The sequence below is a fragment of the Diaphorina citri genome, unplaced genomic scaffold (assembly GCF_000475195.1).
Source record: "Diaphorina citri unplaced genomic scaffold, Diaci psyllid genome assembly version 1.1 scaffold615, whole genome shotgun sequence".
Classification (NCBI taxonomy): Eukaryota; Metazoa; Arthropoda; class Insecta; order Hemiptera; family Psyllidae; genus Diaphorina; species Diaphorina citri.
In genome coordinates this window covers 152,646-158,160 of record NW_007378048.1, presented here as the reverse complement: position 1 = coordinate 158,160, position 5,515 = coordinate 152,646, and the positions used below count along the sequence as shown (strand labels likewise).

The window sequence follows — 5,515 nt, the reverse complement described above, 5'->3', positions numbered from 1 at the left end:
ATTCTTAACTGCCGGGGATTTGGCTTTATTTGGTTATGCGCTAAATAAACTGCTTCTCTTCGTCACAAATATCGTCACCTCGTAAATTATTATGACTTGACTTGGACTCAACCCGAACCACCTCCAGATCGAAGGTCCAACGTTCTAAAGTTACTACATCACCTTAGGTGCGGTGTCAACACGAGCACACCAGGAATGTAAACCGTTTTTTTTTTTTTTTTTTTTTTTTTTTTTTTTTAAGGGGAAAGAGTTTCGAAACACCAAAAATGTCTTTACTTTACTTGTGACCCTCAAATTTACATTTATAAAGCAGTTACGTATACCTGCGATACCCTAATTTACATCATAAGTAGTAGAAATAAAGTATTAGGAGGTAAGGAAGAGACGTAAGTTGAAAACAGCTGACTTAGACTATAGGAAAGTATAGGACTAAACTATACCTTTTATAAATACCTTTTCAGTCTGACCAAGGTTACGTATACCTGCGATACCCTAATTTACATCATAAGTAGTAGAAATAAAGTATTAGGAGGTAAGGAAGAGACGTAAGTTGAAAACAGCTGACTTAGACTATAGGAAAGTATAGGACTATACCTTTTATAAATACCTTTTCAGTCTGACCAAGGTTACGTATACCTGCGATACCCTAATTTACATCATAAGTAGTAGAAAGTATTAGGAGGTAAGGACGAGACGTAAGTTAAGAACAGCTGACTCAGACTATAGGAAAGTATCAAGTTAGCCCGGCTTGTCTCATAGTAGGGCTTCATGTATACAGGATGCTCCAAAAAGCACACACACATAATTTTCTTTAAAGACGAGGCTACATTTTTCCTTAAAGCTGGGTTCCTTAAAGCTGGGTTTCTTTAAGGACCGGGGTCCACAAATTGAGTTTAAACTCCGTTTAATTTTTAATCTCGTTTCATACAATCTGATTGGCTATTTATTATTATTATTTTTTTTATTTATTTATTATTTTTTTAATCAACCAATCTGATTGCTTAATCCGATGGTTAACTTAAACCGAGTTTAAATTCACTTCATGGACCCGGCCATAAGAGGGCTTCAGAACAGGAGAAATCGAGTAATAACGCAATAATAATAATTTTCATAAGAAATTTTAGTTCTGCTATTTTATTTCTGCCCCGGCCGGGACTCGATCTCTTGTTCACCCTGTATGAATGACCATGTAGGTAATTGTTGCACATGGACGTGATGTACTGGTAGTCAAATTAGTGCCACTATTGTCTATTTATATTGCGCTTACAAACTTGTTTAAGTATTAGGGCACCCTTGTTGCACATGGACGTGATGTACTGGTAGTCAAATTAGTGCCACTATTGTCTATTTATATTGCGCTTACAAACTTGTTTAAGTATTAGTCCACCCTCTTTATGTAGGTATTTATATAAGGTTCTTGCACAAACGAATAGAATAGAACAAATTAGAATAGAATGGATGAGAATAGAATTTGTTTTGACTACCCAGAGTGGCCTACTCCACGAATAACTCCGCACTTCACACTTCTCAGTGGGCCCCTCACGCGTAGAAAATACATATTGACAAATGGTAAATGGTACAACTTTTTTTTTCCAAGTTAGGTTTTTGTAGACCTTATTTTTTTTATTTTTTTTTTCTTCTTTTTTTGTGTTAGGTAAGTATAATAAATGCTTGTCACAAATGTCGTTCCCCGCTTCATACACTACGCTAAATTTTATGACTTGACTTGGATTTGAACCACCAACCTTCAGACTGAATGTTCTTTTATTTCGTTTACAGTACCACAGCGGAGATTTGATCCTTAAAGTGTCGGAATGTTCATCCTACTTCCAACTGATTCAGCACAAGACCACGGCAAACATTATCAACGACTATGCCAACTTTGCTGTCTAACCTAAAAGATGGGTTAATCTTAATACGAATCTTTGAAGTGAGTAAAATAGTCTAATTCACCTGCCTTGTAAGCGCTTGGTCGCGGGTTCAACTCCCGCCCGGGGCAAACTTTACCCTAAATAGATAAGGTTCGTTCTTGGAACGGCTGGCTTTCTCCCGTCCTGTTTTCCTTCTCTCTTCGATTTCAGGGCGATAAGACTTCTTATCGCCCCTATGTCCCTATGACAGCTCCCTATGTCAACAGACTAAATGTTCAATTCCTACCTTCGAACAACGGAAAGACTAAAATTTCATGATATGACCCCTAGAATGGCAGAAAATAAAAGAGGGTTTCTTTTCAAATTCGAAACATTGTTTTTATATCGTAGTTATCATTGTTTTTATATTTTTCCTAAGAACATACATGGTTTAGTTGGTTTAATCTATGCATTCATTCTAGTTATTTACAAATATTTATAATTCTAATAATTGGGTTTAAAGCTTTCCCTTTTGAAAAACCCACGACACGCCACTAAAATATCTTTGGATTTCTTTACAGAATATTGAGGACCATTGGGAAACGAGCTCTTTAATTGAAGATTTCGAAGTACAAAGAAGGTCTAAGTTACACCTAGGGAATCAAGGTAAAATTTTAGAAACCAATGGATGTACTGTTAAGGAATCAAGGTACAGTTACACCTAAGGAATCAAAAGTACGCCTTAGAAACTAAGAATTACCTAAGAAGTCAAGGTTTACTTGAGAAACAAACCAAGGTTCAACTAAGGAATCAAGGGAAACAAGGTTTTCTTAGGGATCAACGATATCCCTCCAATTCAACCGGTATGTTTGTCTAAAACCTGTGGAAGATGCAGTTTGAGTTTTTAACCTTTTTACGACTTCAATATTTTTAAATATCCTACGTTCCAAAATTCCAAACCCAAGGGGAATCTAGTTCCCTTTAGAGATCTGGCCGAACCAACTTGACTCTTCATAGTTCAGATCCTTAAGAAGCTCAAATACTTGGGAGTAGACTCTTACATCGGGAGAAACAAATAGTCCAGGACAGGAGACCGTGGTACTCAAACCAGTGAAATTAGTCCAGGCAGAGGTCCCAACTCACATTCTCGGAAACAGACATCCGCAACAGCAAAAGTAGCCCAAGTAGCTTGGATCCCAAATTTATATTCTTAGTCCAGGCAGCTTGGATCCCAATTCATATTCTTAGTCCAGGCAACTTGGGTCCCACTCTGACATCTTGATGCATCGAGAGTTTATAGTCCAGGCAGCGCGGATTCCTATTCGCGGAAACAGACACCCGCAGCAGCAGAAATAGTCCAGGCAACGTTTGGTGTTTCGCCAGCACTTGTTAGGTCTGGGACGGCCAGGCACCTCATGAACGGCCACACCCGCATCTGAGAATCTCACTCGCCGTCTCCCCTCTATCTCCGCGTCTGATTGAGATGATGTCCGCGAGTGATTAGCGCCGTCTGTGAACAGAAACCAGTGGCGGAGTTGTAGAAGGGGAGCGGGGAAAACCCTCTTTATTTGGGGGTCTTTACACAAGGGATTGTAAAAACCCCCTATATGAAGGGGTCCTTTACACAATGGATTGTAAATTTTGTTTGTATTTATCTTGAGAAATCGCGAGAGAAAGGACACATATTGTTGACGAGGCCAAAAACCAATTAGGTTTCAAATGGCCATGGAGGTAAGGTAATTGAGAAACCACTACAATTTCATCTGTGGGACATACCTATGAACCTGCTACCCTTTTAGACTACGAAAAATCCCCCCCCCCCCCCGGGCGAGAATTGAACCCGCGGCCTAGCGCTTACAAGGCAGACGCGCTACCAACCAAGCTAACTAGGCTGGTCCACTTCTCTTATCATACTTAATAATGTTAATGCGTTGAAATATTTCCATCAGATCAGTGAGCCGAAAAAAAGAGGTGATTTATGCCCCCATTTTTATAAGTTAGAGCGAATGGACTGCTTCAGGAATGACGTAAAATTGTATACAAAAACATTGCGTAATGAGTTAATCAATTAAAGGATTATTAACGAATATCATTGAGTTAAAAGAGGGAGGAAGAGAGAGAGGGAACTGCCCTCTAGGTCTCCCTCAACAAATCCTTCATTAACCCATAATGTCTTCTGCTTCAGGATTCCCCCCAATAAAATCCAAGCTAACTAAACTTACATAAATTAACCCTTTGTATCCTCCCTCTAGGTCTCCCTCAACAAATCCTTCATTAACCCATAATGTCTTCTGCTTCAGGATTCCCCCCAATAAAATCCAAGCTAACTAAACCTACATAAATTAACCCTTTGTATCCTCCCTCTAGGTCTCCCTCAACAAATCCTTCATTAACCCATAATGTCTTCTGCTTCAGGATTCCCCCCAATAAAATCCAAGCTAACTAAACCTACATAAATTAACCCTTTGTATCCTCCCTCTAGGTCTCCCTCAACAAATCCTTCATTAACCCATAATGTCTTCTGCTTCAGGATTCCCCCCAATAAAATCCAAGCTAACTAAACCTACATAAATTAACCCTTTGTATCCTCCCTCTAGGTCTCCCTTAACAAATCCCTCGAGGAGAACATGAGTCAAATCCTCAGCTCCCTAGACGAGCCGACTCGCACGGCGTGTAAAGTAACGCTCGACTCACTCACCTCACGTATCGTGCTTAGTTCCAAGTATGCACGGTCCGTACAGGCGACGCAAGATAAGGTCAAATCCCAGCTCGTCTATGTCTGCTTCTCCCATACGCCTATATTGCACACGTACAACGCTTTCGAAAAGGTGAGTAAAGGAATTTTAACTGCGGATTGGCTTTATTTGTTATTAAATAAATGTTTCTCTCGTCACAAATATCGTCACCTCGATAAATTATTATGACTTGACTTGGACTCGAACCGCCAACCTCCAGATCCGAAGTCCAACGTTCTAAGTACTACATCACCTTAGGTGCGGTGTCAACACGAGCACACCAGGATGTAAACCTTTTTTTTTTTTTTTTTTTTTTTTTTTTTTTTAAGGGGAAAGAGTTCGAAACACCAAAATGTCTTTACTTACTTGTGACCTCACAATTTACATTATAAGCAGTATGTAGAAGGAAATTATTATTATAAGTAGTAGGAATAAAGTATTAGGAGGTAAGGAGGAGACGTAAGTTGAGAACAGCTGACTTAGACTATAGGAAAGTATAGGACTAAACTATACCTTTTATAAATACCTTTTCAGTCTGACCAAGATTACGTATACCTGCGATACCCTAATTTACATCATAAGTAGTAGAAATAAAGTATTAGGAGGTAAGGAAGAGACGTAAGTTGAAAACAGCTGACTTAGACTATAGGAAAGTATAGGACTATACCTTTTATAAATACCTTTTCAGTCTGACCAAGGTTACGTATACCTGCGATACCCTAATTTACATCATAAGTAGTAGAAAGTATTAGGAGGTAAGGACGAGACGTAAGTTAAGAACAGCTGACTCAGACTATAGGAAAGTATCAAGTTAGCCCGGCTTGTCTCATAGTAGGGCTTCATGTATACAGGATGCTCCAAAAAGCACACACACATAATTTTCTTTAAAGACGAGGCTACATTTTTCCTTAAAGCTGGGTTCCTTAAAGC

The 5,515-nt window shown here is 39.1% G+C and overlaps 1 long non-coding RNA gene across 1 annotated transcript; it reads left to right on the top strand.

The window, feature by feature from the left end:
• The first annotated feature begins 1,736 nt into the window (after window positions 1-1,736).
• On the top strand, window positions 1,737-3,413 carry LOC113467985. The gene is made up of 2 exons (XR_003391873.1): window positions 1,737-1,930; window positions 2,432-3,413. It is a non-coding gene; the product is annotated as an uncharacterized LOC113467985 (long non-coding RNA).
• The last annotated feature ends 2,102 nt before the right edge of the window (window positions 3,414-5,515 follow it).